We start from the raw sequence: 16,894 nt of genomic DNA, 5'->3' as shown, positions 1-16,894 counted from the left end.
TAAACATGCAACTAGAACACGCGATACTTTCTTTTAGAGTGGATTCTTGCCAAATTCTTTATGGTAAACATATTTTTCTAATTTCAGCACACCGATAAAATGGCCAGTAATTATATTATTTCCTTTAACCGGTAATGATAGCAGAAGATAAGTCGTAATTTTTTTCCATCATGTATTAATTGACAGTATGTCTAAGCCCGCTTCCAGCGTTTCTAAATAAATTAATATGTTGAGCCAAATATTAATCGATTTTGTTATCTTTTTGAGTGCCCTTCAATTTATGAGTTTTAAATTACATTTAACCACCGATAACAGATATACAGGCTCAAACAAAAATTTTCAAAATCCTGTGTAAATTTCAAATTTGCTATACGTTGGAAACACTACTGCCACCTACTCGACTATTCGCCGCGATCTTTCAAAACGTACCCAAAATTGTGGCTCATGTGAAAACGGCACCCAAATCGTGGTGGAATCTCGTGTCGATCGTGGTGACATCTGCAAGTATTCGCCACGCTGATTGATCAAATTTTACACACAGTTCATATGTGAGCCTGTATATCTGTTATCTGTGAATCTCCAAATAAGCAGGGAAGCGTGCCATTTGAGCCGATTTGTTCTGAACCTCAAATACGCCTTTAATTTTTATCAATAAACCGGATTGAAGCTTTGTTGCATCCTGGATGCTACACGGATACAAATCCATTGCCGGTACCATGCACAGTTCGAAAAAAAACCTGTGATTTTACATCTTATTAGATGCACATAAATGGAGCGTCGTATTTGAACATTAGATCACAATCATACCGGGTAATCGACTGAGCCACAGAAGCTTGATGAACAATTGATACATATAAATCCATACAACGACACCTGGTAGCCGAGTATTGGAATATTAAAGTCATTTGACAAGGTAAATTTTATGAATTACAACGTTTGTAAAACCTGTAAAATTCATAATTTTTTCTGTGTAATTAATAGAATACGAAAATCATGAATGTCTCATATCCCCTAACAATTTTCATGATTTAAATCATTTTGTTCATAAAACCATTAATAATAAGTACACACAAAAAATGGGGGACGGGTATAGCATGATGGGTAAGTCGATGCCTGTCACGCAGCCCACCTGGGTTCGATTCCCAACCCCGCACATAGGGTCAGAAAGTTTTTCTGGCCCGAAGAGGCGAATGACCTTAAGGTTAAAACCTCTATAATCTAAACAAAACAAACAAACATACACACAAAAAAATTGAATTTTACAGGTGACTCAATCCTATCTGACTTAATTACATCGTATGTAATTCATAAAGAACCTAATTTGTCAAATGACGGAAAATTTGATTTGTAGTGACCTTTGACCACACTCCAAAAAAATTTGAATTTTACAGGTGACGATGTAATTCATAAAGACCTAATTTGTCAAATGGCGGAAAATTTTATTTGTAATGACTTAATGTTAGATGAGCTTGAATTTTACTGGATTCGACTGTAACTTGCGTTCTACTAGCAGGTGCGACTGAATGAATTTAAATGCACCTTTTACCGGCCAAGCAGATGCATGCTTCTGTGGCTCAGTCGATTATCAGACGAACTTGCGATCCATTGATTCTCGATTCAAGTCGCGGTGGGTTGCTACAAAATTCTTTTTTTTTATTTCAATGAATTTCATGTCATGGAGTTTTAGACACAATATTAAATGTTCTTCCACGTAAATTTGCGTGAACTGCGACGCTCCATTTATGTGCATCTAATAAAATGTAAAATTTTTTAAGTGTGCAGCCAAGCAGATGTGTGTTTCTGTGGCTCGGACGATTAACAGACGTACTTTGTGGTGCAATGATTCTCGGTTTTATTTTAGTGAAATTCATGGAATTTAAGACACAATATTGAATGCTCTTCTACGTAAATTTGCGTGAGCTTCGACGCTCCTTTCATGTGCATCTAATAAGATGTAAAATCACAGGGTTTTCTCGAAGTGTGTACACAGCAAAAAAAATGAATTTTAGAAGGTGACTTAATCTCTCATACGATGCAATTCATAAAGACCTAATTCATCAAATGACGGGAAATTTCAGTTTTAATGACTTAATGTAAGATTAGCATGAATTTTACTGGTTTCGACTGTAACTGAATTTAAATGCACCTTTTACCAGTCAAGCAGATGTATACTTCTGTGGCCCAGTCGATTAAAAGATGTGATTTGCGATCTAATGATTGTCGGTTCAAGTCGCGGCGATCACTATCAGTAACCATTCTTTTTATTTCAATGAATTTCATGTCATGGAACTTAGGACACAATATTTAAGTTATGTTATGTATTTATCGACTGCAAGTGGAGTTCGTAGTTTTTATTTGTGGCTTTCTCAGTCTAATATGTAAGGCAGACGATGTATTTGTATATGTATTGTACAATCAATTCACCAAATACCGTCCAGCACAATATATGTTGACTCAACACCCTCTCGATGGCAATAAACGACACCGACAAAGACGAAAAGACTACAGTGAGTTCACATACACTCTGTATACATATTTTAAATTGTACAAAATATCCTCCTGAATATACACTAATTCTAGTTTCCCTTGAAAAAATGCCATTACGTATTAGACTGAGAAAGCCACAAATAAGAAATACACAATATTAAATGTTCTTTCACGTAAATTTGCGTGAACTGTGTCGCTCCAGTTATATGCATCTAATGAGAAGTAAAATCACAGGGTTTTTGTTCGAAGTCTGCATGATCTCATGTGAAGATATGTTTCATGATGTTCAGGTTCTCTTAATTATGGTACCGGGAACGAATTTTTATCCATGTACAAATATAATTATTTCGAATATTGTAATGAGATGACATATGAACTGACAATCTAAATTGGGGCTTCTTCTAAAAGCATGCTTACAAGTTTTCAATTGTGAATTGCATCTGGGAACATGTATAGTTATGAGGTTTTTTTTGGAACTATTGATTATGTTCACCAAACTGTTCAACATGAAGATTTCTAATAAAAAATCGTTCATCGTTGACACCAAAAATTATGTGAAACATGCTTAAATCATATTTCTTTAGTGGATTCAAGAGTACATTAGGCAGTGACACTGCTAGTGTTGAAGTTTTCAGCCTGTCAATACTTGGCATTTCAAATGGTACTCAACTTAGATTGTCTTCATTCTTAATTCATAGAACTCACTGATGAGTTATGTCCGGTTTATTTATGTGTGGTGGGAAAATACAGGAAATTGAAGACTAAAAGTGAGACAAATCCATTTGATTTATTACTGTTCACTGTTGAATGTACTAACTTTAATGAAATTGTTCTCAGCAAGGCCAGTATAAATAACTGCTACTGCCTAATTGAGATGCTTGGACAATTTTACGGAACTGAATCGAAAATCAGTCTTGGCATCCGTCGGACGGACAGTGTATTGATCTGATAGAATATTCATGGACCCCGTGAAAACCAGTCCGCCAGACAAAAATCTAACCGGAAAGCGAGCTAGATTAGTTTGGTTCGATGCTTTTTGATGGATATTCACTCACTCCGAGTGTACGATACGACTTTTTCCTGTGGTGGTTGTAGAACTCTACACCATGAGTTTGTTCGTATTTATGGATTTCTAATAGGGTTTATTATTCTGACTTTTAAATTGTCTTGTTAGGTTAATGGTGTGTATCTGGTGCAAATTTACTGAATCACGAAAAGCCGGTCTCTAGACGTTTTTTGTTGCAGCTGCTAGTGTTTTACCGGCGCACAGCTTACTGAACCGTGATGGTCTAAGCGTATAGCCCATATTGGATAACGAATGGAGTCTGATCGGTTGGATCCTGAGGCTTGATAAAAGTTGGTTCTGTTTGGTCGAATGCAAATTAATGGTGAAACAATTTTTGAAATGTTCTTCATCATGCGGCGATCTCCATTGCACTGATACGTTTTGAACAATACCTCCAAAGTTCTCGGTGAGCTGAATTAATTCTTGTTTCATTAATAATTTATGGTTGTCTCGGCCAACTCACTAGTGTGAATGAAGAAAACAGGAATACTTACGAAATCATAGCACCGTGACGGAAGAATTTATGTCTTGCAGGGAACGTTCTGCTTTGAAGAGCACCGAAGACGTTGTGAACTTTTCCGGAATGAACTTGCTGTTACGGATTCTTAATTCGCTTTATAACACTTGGCCACTTTTAAGGTTGTAGAACTTGTTATTCGTTCTTTCTTATGATTGCCTTTTTTTCGAATGCAACCCAAAAATAAATTATTACGCACTAACAAAAAAGAAAACACTTGAAACAAACTACAAAACAGGAACAATTTGCTGAACACTGGAGTCCATAAGCAAGGCTGGCAAGTAGACAAGTTTCTAGCGCACCAGCTGCTCGTCCTGGCGTGTGTGGCACCGGTGAGCGCTCGTTATCCTTTAAAGCTAGAATCCGAACCAAATCTTGGTAATTCACAAAATCAAATGATTATTGGTCATGTGCTCGGTTTAAAGTCTGCCCACTCACTCACTCACTCACTCGCTCGTGCGCTAGTTTGGGTAGCAAACGGCAGGCACTTGGGCTCAGTTGAAGGGTGCTAGTCGACCACCCCCTTCCGGATTAGCCCAGTGGTAAGAATAGGAATGAGGATATTCAAACACTTGATACACAAGCGGTGCACGGAAAACACACGAGACGGGTAGCAGCAGCGCCGAGCAGATCCTTGCGAACGTGCAGACGAACGGATCGGTACTGTTTTGTATTTTGCGTTACTTCGGTAACCGCGATGTGTAGTATCCTTGACAACAAACGAACAACTAAAAACTATTTAAGTAGCTTATGTACCGCGAAGTCCGCGTGATGGGTTTGGATGGAGAAAATAAAACTTTACCAGCACACAGGTACAAACGAATAAAAAGAATATAAAACACGGCCGGCAGCGGCCGAAAGAAGCGGGAGAGTGTGCGAGCGAACTAAAAAAAAATAGTTTTCGATCAGTGGGGTGGATCCGGAGGGCAATGTTTCAATTTCGAAAGGCACGTGTAATTTATTACTGATTTTGAATTTCATTAATAAGGCGTTTGAGAGTGATCGAACAGCCGATGAGTAACAAGCACATAATAAATACAGCTACTCAATAGTATGACAATAATTTCTACTTAAATATGAGCTGGTTTTAAATAAATCGATCGGCTGTAAGTTTGAAGTACACTGATAAAAATTGTCATATTGACATCATGTGCAAAATATATAGACTGTCCCAGAAAGTATGGACGCAACCAAAAACCGCTGCCATTTCGCAATGGTTCAGTATCTGTCAATGTTTATGGCTGCATCCTGTTGTTTACACTCTTCTCTAACCACTTGTGCAGTTGTTTATTCGTTTTCATTAGTTTGTTTCGAAATGCGTGGACTTTTAGCAGAACAACGTCGAAAAATTGTGTACAAATGGTGCACAGAACGCAGACTGTCACTGAGAAAGATAACAAAAATGGAAGGAGTAAGTGAAAAAGTCGTGCGAAATGCAATCAGGAAGTTTGGTGAGGATAACACCTTTGAGTATAAACCAAAAAAAGGTCCTGCTAACCCTCAGTTGGATAAACGTATACTGAAGGCGTTCGAGCAAAAGAAGGAGGTTTCAGTTCGGGATGTGGCTAAAAAGTGGGCACTTTGAAGTCAAATGTACTTCATGCTAAAGAACGTTTGAATCTTCGAACCTATAAGAAGCATAAACAAATAAAACGTAGTCCGAAACAAGAAGCATCGATAAGGCCGAGGGTTCGAAAGCTGTACAATACGATTCTTGCTGGAAATTTAAACTGTCGAAAAATTTGGTAAGAAAACTATGGTCTGGCAAGCAATTTGTAGCTGCGGTAAGATTTCGTAACCCTTCATCACCACTGCTTCAATGAACAGCGAAATATACATCAAGGAGTGTTAACAGAAACGACTTCTACCCTTGATTCGAAGCCACAAGGATCCTGTTGTCTTCGGGTAAGATCTTGCTTCTTGCCACTACTAGAAATCAACGGTAGAATGGTATACTACCAAAAATGTCACTTTCGTCCCAAAAGACATGAATCCACCAAATTGCCTTCAACTTCGACCAATTGAGGAATTTTGGGCATTAACGAATGCACATCTTAGGAAACATGTTTCGGCAGCCAAAACCATTCAACAGTTCGAAAAAGATAGTGTCAAAACTTGTCGCCAAGAAGTCTGTACGGAATTTAATGAGGAACGTTCGCAAGAAGGTGCGCCAGCTAGTCTACAATGGCTAAGTAGCAAATGTTGAGAATAATATTCTGTTGTTGTGGTCTAATATTATCAGTATGTCGAATAAAATTTGAATATCTAACACTTGTGAATTATTTACAGCGAAATCAAAGTGCGTCCATACTTTCTGGGACAGTCTTTATAAACTGTGACTATATGTGAAACAAATAAAATTCGCATGAATTCCATTTAGATTATAAGGAAAGTACTGAAACTGTGAATTTCGAAACTCATTTGACATTCACTTCAAAATGATACGAAATGCTAGTGACTCCAGATTCTGTATAAATTTCACAAGAATGTCTGTTTATTTTACTTATAGATATCAATTGAATCACGATTTTTTAAATCAAGTGTTTTTCATATAAATACGCCGCAAACAAATTTCTTCTTGAGAAAGGTGTGTTAAATGTAGAACATGTGTTGAACTCAATCAATTAGGAAACATGTTATATTCAATGGAAAAACGTATTTTAGTTGAGTGTAGATTCAATGACACTGGCATTTAAGTGAATTTATACATAAACTACATGTTCAACTGATCGAATTTAAAACTAGCTCAAGACGTCTTAACAAGAGTAAAACACAAATCGATCAAATTGAAAGTTTACTTTACATGATTCTGTCGTGAGTAGTTTTATCATTGTAGTGCTAAAACGATATACGCTTAAAATTTAAATTTGTTCTCGACGAAAAAATATACCATGAATGTACGATAAAGGTAAAGGGAATCGAAATTCCAGCAAAAATTTAACTTCCCGATTGATGTTTTTTTTCGAATTCTCCGCAATTCGAGAATTTATGTCGGAATACGGATTTGTAAATTACCGTATTTAACAGCTATGGAGTATTCTACCGGTTTCAGTAAATAAATCAGCTCCAAGATCCCTGAATACGCGCCTGGCCATATGCTATTCGACCCTGTTCATCGAGATCACGAAATGTCTGTGTGTGTATGTATGGCTGTGTGCAGAGATGGCATTTCACCAGAGTGATACACGCTGGCGTCAGATTCTTATCCACACCGAGGATGCACAAAACGAAGCATCGCACAAAGAGGAAAGCGCACTTCTTCTCAATGTCGAATAGACAGCATTTGAGTGTGTGCTTGTGGTTAAAGCAGCTGGCGCGAGTGAAACACATTCTCTTCGCATGGATCGCTCTCACGCGCTCTCGTCTAAATACACCCAAGTGACCACTGGCGCGTGATGGTGAACGAACACTTCTGTGAACTTCAATTAATAGAGAGTAGATATGGCAAGGAAAACCGAAAATTTTACGATAAATTGTTTTATTTCGCTGATTTTGCGTGTCCACGCTTCTTCTACGCAAACCGTACACCAGAGTGCTCACCGGCGTGTACACCTCTGTGAAAGTATCTGCATCCACCTTAGAGAATTTATTAGCTAATGCTCTAGCACTTAGGTGCGATTCAGTGGAGGAGGCAAAAGGAAATAAACAAACGCACTCATGATGCGTGCACACTTTATACAACAGTGGTGCATATATGTGAAAGAGAAGAGCTCTCGTTGAAGTTGTCAGTGCGAGGGGAGAAATTTTGCTTGCTCTTCGTCACACAGAGGAGATGGACATCTCTGGCTGTGTGTATGTGACAAATAATGTCATTCGTTTCTCCGAGATGGCTGAACCGATTTTTACAAACTCACAAATGAAAGCTCTTATGGTCCCATAGACTGCTATTGAATTTTTCGCGATCTGACCTCCGGTTCCGGAATTACAGGATTATATGCACCAAATACATGAAAAAAATGTCACTCCTTTATGGTAGATGGTAGAACTGATTCAACCGAAAGGTCTGATGGCCTCTCAGCTTGCTAAGAATACTATCTTTATCCGAGTTTTGGTTTGGGAATTACAAGGTAATATGTGTAAATCTATGAGAAAATGCGCACTCAGTTTTCTCAGAAATTTGCTTAACCGATTTTAACAAACTAAGATGCAAATAAAAGGTCTTGAAATTCCTTAAAAAGTCGTCGAAAAGTTGATCCAGATCCTACTTTGGGTTCCGGTATTACAGCGCGATAAGTGAAATTTTTCATTTTCATGAGTATTTTTTCACAGGTGAAGGCAAAACGAGGTATAAATTTTTATAAAAGTTTCTGGGAAATTCATCTAGTTGGCAGACCTTGTTAGTTAGTGGATATAAAAATCTACTTTGGGATTACTTGTCCTTGGTTTCCGCTTCCGAAAGCATCGGTAATAGTGTAGAAAAGCTCCAAAAATGGAACTCACTTCGATTTCGTTCAAATTTCACAAATTATAAAAATCTCTTTAATTGTCTTAAAAGATACGGACAATTTCATCCAGATCCGAATTCCGGTTCCGAAATTATAGGGCGATGAGTGTCAAAACTTTCAAATTGTCATACAATATTATGCAAAACCGGTCCGCATCGGTACGTGCTGGTACGGAAGAAAAAACACCACAGCCTAACACACAGCATGCTTTGATCAATTTTGTATAGTTTGCAGGGTTGCTACATTTAAATCTATATAAACCGACATAATTGTTTACAATTTGAAAAGGTTATGGTAGATTACACCCGAAGAAAGTTTTTGATTTTATTCAAGTTTGATGAAAAATCTTGACAGAATCTTTAGGTAATGTTTATAAAAATATAAGTAATATGAGAAAGACGTCATAACATCATTATGTGGATAAAACAGGTTTTTTTGTTCAATTATATTCGATTTTTATATGAATAACATAGAAATCTAACTAAATCCATACGAAAAAGCATCTAGGATTATATTCTGAGACTATGAAAACCCGTAAGAGATATTCCAAGATCCAAGAACTGCTTGGAATATTGCGCTTAGGGTCTACACTGTATCACAGCAAGAACTACAACGGCTAATGTCTGTTTTTTGTAGCTGTTCATATTTTTAGAGAGACAAATTACGTACTTGCCCATTTATAGCTGTTCCAGGTATGTTCTTAGTGGTCCAACAACTTCAGTGAAAACAGATGTTAAGATATGTACGAGCAATCCACAGGTTATGTATAATTTTTCTATGTTTCTCATAGTCGGGGAGGTACTTACTGCTTATTTGTTTATTTGGATCTGATCCAGGAACGTTCCCAGTGATTCAAGAACTTCAGTGAAATCAAGTCTTGAGAACTCCGTTAGATCCTAAGGTCTGCGCTCCAGGTAGTATTTGGGTGACCCATCTACAATAAGCCTATTAATTGTAAGTGGTAACTCGTGTATAGGTCGTGAACAATAAGTTCGTTAATGTTATGCTGGTAGATCTTAGGGTCTGAGCTCCAGGCAATTTTTGGAGGAACAGGCACTCCTTCATGATTCATGACAATGATCCCATTAATTGAATGTGATGTCACGAATATGGACCGCAAAAAAGAAACTCACTAATGTCATTGGTTACGTTGGCAGACGTTAAGTCCTTTATTCGAAGAAGGTTTTGGATGGATAAGAACTTCCACAAACATTATCACAGTATGTCAATTTGCTGAATATAGTACTACGAACACTTGCCACAATCAACAGTCACTAGTCACGCGTTTTTACACTGATTTCTTTTTTCCATAGAATTTTTGGATACCCACGATCTTAACTAGATTCTATGAAATCGAAATGAGGTTTTGGTGTACATCAAATCGAAGGGATCCTTTCAGAGTGAAAGTTGAGCAGATTTCTCGAATGTTCTTTGACATGCGTCCATTTGACTTTCTGCAAGTATGTTTCCCGATTTTAACCTGCTAATGTCAATCAATCGCTCGGCTTAGCTCCTTGCGTTCACTCTGAGGAGACTGGTGAAACAGAATGGTCAAATTGCATTAGGTACCGAGACTTTGTTTCAAGTGACAGCAAAAAAGCTGCTGGTAGAACCACCCTAAGCCGGCTCGCGCCAAAGAAATGCTGTAATGTGACGATTGTGTTTGTATTTTGATGGGTTGATTGTTGCCGGTGCATGACGTAGCTGCGGAGGGCGCCTATGTAAAACTCACCTGTGCCATTATGCTGCATAGTTTTTCTTTATATATTCACCTGTGTTTTTTTTCCATTCGCCGTCCGTCCACGGCACATAGCCAAGAGAATGAGAGAAAGAGAAAAGCCGCAATGTAGTTTTTAATTTCGAGGGTTGATAAAAAAAACAAGAGAAATGTAACCGAGTGCGGTGCGTGGCCTGACATGTGCGATGTGATGTGAAGATAGATACGATCACGAATAAGTTTTTCCTCTTTGCGAAACCAAGACCCGTGGGCACCTGAATGCTCACTGTCAAGAACGATTGGATCAGCGTGGTGCGTTCGGATACCGCCGGTAAGGGGTGAATGCGCGAACGGTCGTTAGATCTGCTCTTGAATGTGCGTTTATTAATCATTCCTAGACTCCATGCCGACATTTTTTCCATTTCACTGGAATATTATTGACCTTTGAAGAAAAGTATTTCATTTCGCTAATCCGTGCTATACAGGTTTTATGACTGATCGTGTGTATTAGATATTCTGTAAATCTTAACTTTCACTTGGCCTTAGAATATAAAATAAGTTAAAAAAAAATTTTAAATAAATAAAATGGATGTTCGTTCGACGAGCTCTTGTTTACAAACCAGATAGAAATTCTCCAATGCCTCCCGAAACCATTTGAATTCATTTTACGCGATACTACAGTATTTAAAGAAAGCTCTTCTTTGCATTTTGGTGAGTTCTTACATCTGTTACAATTTGATATTCATCGTCGTAATCTTCGCACCTATTCTTTTCTTAGGATTCCCTGCGCTAGAACTAAGTACGGGCTCAACGAACCCTTTGTCAGCATGTGCCGCGTGTTTCATCACTGTTTCAGTACCTTTGACTTCCATTTATCACGTAATGTTATTAAGAAACTATTTCACAAATTGCTTTCTAAAAATTCTAGTTAGTTTTAGTATAATAAGAATTAATAATATAGATTAAGTATAAGATGTGTCATTTTGATGATTGAAATCTGTTGATGCAAAATATGACGAGGTTTTATGCCTGTTGGAGAGCAAGTACGACAGAAACTAACTCAAGTAGTCATTTTCCTGCTTCTAAATAAACAAATAAATAAATAAAATGGAACATTAATTGATTATTCTGTGATAGCTTAATCTAAAATAACTAACAAGATCTAATTATTTGAAGATCAATTTTGAAAATTTCGATAACAAGAACAAGATAGATTTCAATAGCAATTGATGGAATCATAAAATCTTTCATTTCAATTAATATTTGTGAAAATAGACCGGATATTTATTGGAAATTAAAAAAAAACACCCATTACAAGCAGATTTTTGCCCGAGTTATCTATATCGTTGTGTAGCTCCACCTTCAACTGAAATTCTCAATTTATGATTCAGAAATATATGCATTAGCTTTCGTACCAAGTCGCAATGAAGTGATCAACCCAAAATCCAATATTCCTGAAACCGCGGGGTCGAATCGGACTCCCTTTGATGCTGAACCGGATTATAAAGCTTCACACAAAAATGATGAACGAATACAATAGAGTGCCAATATCTCAAGATACCTTAATGGAACGTTTCATGAGACATAAATGAGACATGTTTTGAAACTTGACACCCTGCTGCTCCAAATGATTTATGCTGAAAGTGACTTTAGAGTGTTTTGTTGTTTCGCTACGTATAATGATATTTTTGCTTAAATTTATAGTAGATCTAGTTTTAATAACTGACATACAAAAGAGTATAAATATTAAATTTTTAAGTTGAAAATTATGTATCCGGCTTTGCCCCCTTTTCCCAATTTATCCCCGCACAAACAATTTATTTTCGACACGCAAAATAACTTCGTTTTCCACGTGTACGAAAACACTCAATAATCACTGGATTTGACAAAATATGAACTTTGAAAAGCACTAACTAGACCGTCGCTTCGATGCACAATAATCAAATATGCTCTAAAAATCAGAAGTTTGAAAAAAATGGTATAAAATCTACACGTTTTGAAATGAATACGATTGACGCCAAACTGAATAGACTCAGCGTCATCCAGCTAACTGACGTCTGTCTGTGAAATGAAAGCGTATTTACAAAGTCAATCCATGGATCGAAATAATTGCTTGTTTATAAGACAATTTAGCTGTCCGGTTTAGACCCGGTCTCTCCTAAGTCAACCAACTTCAATTAATTCACAGTGGTCCGAAACGGGAAATTAGTGAGACAAAAATATTTTCGCTATTGAATATTATTCAGGTTTACAAAAGGTGTTTGTAATCAAATGGAGCCACATTTGATGTAAAAGATCGTTAGGGTCTTCCATGTTTGGATTGAAATTTGAAAACTAATTTTCTTGATTGAATTTGAAAACGATAGTGCTTTGTAGCAAAGTTAGAGAATATTTTATTTTAAGCACTCTTTTGTTCTAACTATTTGAGGAGAGTTATAAAGCTAATTATTATGCATAGTTTAGCCGAACTACTCTTTATTCAATATAATTTACAGGGGACCAGAGATGTCCATCTCCTCTGTGTGACGAAGAGCAAGCAAAATTTCTCCCCTTGCACTGACAACTTCAACGAGAGCTCTTCTCTTTCACATATATGCACCACTGTTGTATAAAGTGTGCACGCATCATGAGTGCGTTTGTTTATTTTCTTTTACCTCCTCCACTGAATCGCACCTAAGTGCTAGAGCATTAGCTAATAAATTCTCTAAGGTGGATGCAGATACTTTCACAGAGGTGTACACGCCGGTGAGCACTCTGGTGTATGGTTTGCGTAGAAGAAGCGTGGACACGCAAAATCAGCAAAATAAACAATCAAGGCCAGATCTACTCTCTATCAATTGAAGTTCACAGAAAAGTTCGCTCACCATCACGCGCCAGTGGTCACTTGGGTGTATTCAGACGAGAGCGCGTGAGAGCGATTCATGCGAAGAGAATGTTTTTCACTCGCGCCAGCTGCTTTAACCACAAGCACACACTCAAATGCTGTCTATTCGACACTGAGAAGAAGTGCGCTTTCCTCTTTGTGCGATGCTTCGTTTTTTGCATCCTCGGTGTGGACAAGAATCTGACGCCAGCGTGTATCACTCTGGTGAAATGCCATCTCTGCAGGGGACGGGTACAGTGTGATGGGTAAGTCGATGCTATTCACGCAGCCCGCTTGGGTTCGATTCCCAACCTCACACATAGGGTCAGAAAGTTTTTATGATAAAAAACGATATTTTATTCAAAATAAGAATTGATCCTTTATTTTACGAGGTTCAACTTGAGCATAATGAAAACCGGATGCAATTTAAGTTATTCCTTCACGAATTTACGAACTGTTGATCGAACGCTCTTCATCAAGTTCAGGACAAGTGTTGCTTCGCATTTTTTGGACGCTAGAGCCCAAATTTTTCTGAATTCCAGCATGCTGCCTTACCAGTCTTCTTGAAGACCCTCTTCACGATTGCCCAGTAACGTTTGATGGGTCGAAGCTGAGGGCAATTTGGTGGATTGATATTTTTCTCAACGAAATTTATACCCTTTTCCGCAAGCCAATTGAGAGTGTCACAGTGAGCCGACGCTAAATCCGACCAGAACAGTGGAGGTGTACTAGGCTTTTTATATAAAGGCAGCAATCTCTTCTGGAGACACTCAGATCGATAGATTTCTGCATTTATCTTTCCGGTAGTGTAAAAAATGGTTCACTTGAAACCACAGGACCATATTGCTTGCCATACCAGTACCTTTCGATCGAATTTCTCCTCTTGAATCGACCTGTCCGCATCGTTCACATCCTCCCCAACGACGACAGCAAAGTATTGTGGAAATGGAAGGGGTTTTGAGTCCTTTTTTACATAAGTCTCATTGTCCATCAAAACGCATGCATCCGGACACTGCAAAAGACGCGAATACAACTTTCGGGCCCTTGTAGCTGCTCATTTCTTCTGTTCTACACTTTGTTTCGAGATTTTCTGCTTCTTATAGGTCTTCAGGTGATTTCGCCTCTTGAAACACTGGAGCAGTTCCTGCTTTTTTGGCCAAATCACGTATTGACATTGATATGTTCTTCTTGATCAGAGATACCACTTTCTAGTCCAGTTTCGGGTTGGAAGAACCGGGTTTTCTGCCTCTTCCTGGTAGCTCATCCAAAAAATAGTGTTCCCCAAACTTATTAATGATAGTAATACCCTTCTCACTTAGCCATGTGCCCAGAACCTTAATTTTCACTTCCTTGTCAATACGCGACATTTTAAAAACGCAGAATTTTAACCGCACAAATAAGTAAACATTCGAAAGTGCGAAAGAAATGTTGCGCATTTCAATTTGGACTTTAAAACACACTTTACCGTATGAAAGCATGATGAAATCCAATACTTTTTTATTTTATAAGTGACATTATTTGACACATACTCACACACAGACGTTGCTCAGCTCGATGAGGCCAATTTTCACTAGTCAATTTTGCAAGTGATCGCATAAACTTTTTACATGAGAAAGGCAATAAGTGTTCTTTTATAGAAAAGCACCGTTATCTTGAGTTGGTGATAATGCAACAAATTGTGATAATAGGTACAAATTGAATAAAAAGATTCGCAAATTTACATATTTTTCACCTGAACAATATAGATTTAAATTTGGCAACCCTGGACGCTGTACAATATTGAACAAAGCACGCTGCGAACGGATCAAAGCCGCTGGTATTTTTTTCGTCCGTACCGAACGTACCGACGCGTACCAGTTTTGCATCGTCATTTTGAATGACGATTCAAATGCTGTGACACTCATTGCCCTATAATTTCGGAACCGGAAGTCGGATCTAGATGAAATCGAAAAGTATATTTTAAGACAATGAGAGCTTTAATTTGAATCATGATTCGTGAAAATCGGCTTAACCGGCGTTGCTGAGAAATCGAAGTGAGTTTCCGATTTTCGAGCTTTTCTTCACTATTATCGGTGCTTTCGGAGGCGGAAACCGGAGACTAGTAGTCCCAAAGTAGTTTTAAATATTCATTAACTAACAAGATCAGCCAACTAGATGAATTTAGCAATCGCTTGTGAAAAAATGCTTATGAAATTGAAAATTTTTACTAATCGCACTGTAGTACCGGAACCAGAAGTCAAATCTGGATCAACTTCTCGGGGACTTTTTAAAAAATTTCAAGACCTTTATTTGCTTCTTAGTTTGTGAAAATCGGTTAAGAAATATCCGAGAAAATTGAGTGCACATTTTTTCATAAATTTGCGCATATTTCCTTGTTATTCCGGAACCGGAAGTCGGATCCAAATGAAATTCAGGAAAATTGTATGAGGCTATAACACCTTTCAATTGAATTTGAGATTGTAAAAATCGGTATAGCCATCTCTGGAAATTGAGTGTTATTATTTGTCACATGTCTCTTTTTACACGGGGGTTACGTACCGTGTTGAAAAAATCCGTGTAAAAGAAAACCGGGAACCGTGCAAAAAAAAAAAAAACGGAAAATATGACGTAATAATTCCAAAAATCGTAGATTTGATTATTTGTTTGTTTTGTTTTTGGTGCACATAACTGTGAAAATGTAACTGTTGTTTCACAATAAAAACGGAAATCTGAAAAACAGCCAGAGGTTACGAGAAGAGTACAGTCATACTTGATAGAACACATTGGATGACAAATTGAAATTAGAACACTTAGGAAACGCGTTGCACGATAAGCAAATTATTTTAAATGGCTCATGCCTTCTGTATAATGCATTCAATTTTTAAAAGAATGATAATACGTACAATTAGAACGCATAAACACTTCCACTCCAAAAAAGCTTGAGAATAAGTTCTTTTCGATTCCGAAGGTACGATGTGTAGTAAACACTAACGATCTTAAAAGTTATTTTCAACTAAACTGAGTGGGAAGACATGGGCATTGGATAAAGATCTATGCACGCAGCGACAGAATTAAAGGGGAAGAATTCATAGAGATGAATGCTGAATCATTTCATCGGCGTAAATCATAATACTACTAGAGCTATATCATTCAAATGGATATAAAATACTGTACTTCTCGATATGATGAAGAGTTGAAGAGATTAGTAAATTCGACTAATTCTTCAACGTTACGAAATTCTCGATGATATCAATGACGATGCTGACATCATACACTACAACTGAGCGGAAGAGACGTTGTCATGTAATTCACGACAGGGATTCAAGATCTGAAGACTGATTAATTATTTTATGGAACGACAGTCAATATTCCCGTGAATTGTTGAGTGAATGATTTTAGTTAACCTTCAAACTTTAAATTAACTCTCATAATCGTTTTCTTACAGACAACCGGTTCCCTTTTTTAAAATTTTTCTCAAAAAACAAATGACAGTGCTTTTTAAACTCTCATCAGAAACTGTGTTAATTGCGAAAACCGTGTAAATAAAAACCGCGTTAATTCCGGAATCCGTGTAAAAAAAGCCGTTTATAAAAAACAGTGCGAAAAAAAAACGTGTAAAAAGGCGGGTGGGTAATGTCAGAGACATAACTGGATGTCGTGAATACGAAAACAACTGACATGTTCCTAAACACTTCCGAATATCAATTAGTTGATCAATTGTATGAATTATGCAAGCATTCCCCTTTTCCACATTTTTCGCAAAAACAAAGAAGGCTTAACTTGATCTAGATTACTGTGAATTTCACACAGCGAAAAGTGC

General features: G+C 37.4%; 1 protein-coding gene across 2 annotated transcripts in view; it reads right to left on the bottom strand.

Moving 5' to 3' along the window:
• Nucleotides 1-4,777, bottom strand: part of LOC131435787 (uncharacterized) — a 48,375-nt gene extending 43,598 nt beyond the window's left edge. Inside the window, exons 1-2 of one of the 2 annotated variants that reach the window (XM_058603982.1) lie at nucleotides 4,513-4,777; nucleotides 4,048-4,268 (exon numbers count right to left, since the gene is read on the bottom strand). The gene's annotated coding sequence lies outside the window, so the exon portion shown is untranslated. Of the gene's footprint in view, nucleotides 1-4,047 lie in introns of both variants that reach the window. The other variant, XM_058603981.1, reaches the window with a different exon arrangement.
• Between the last annotated feature and the right edge of the window lie 12,117 nt (nucleotides 4,778-16,894).

The sequence above is a fragment of the Malaya genurostris genome, chromosome 3, assembly GCF_030247185.1.
Source record: "Malaya genurostris strain Urasoe2022 chromosome 3, Malgen_1.1, whole genome shotgun sequence".
NCBI lineage: Eukaryota > Metazoa > Arthropoda > Insecta > Diptera > Culicidae > Malaya > Malaya genurostris.
The sequence above is the reverse complement of the archived record's forward strand: the minus strand, read 5'-3'. Positions and strand labels throughout refer to the sequence as shown.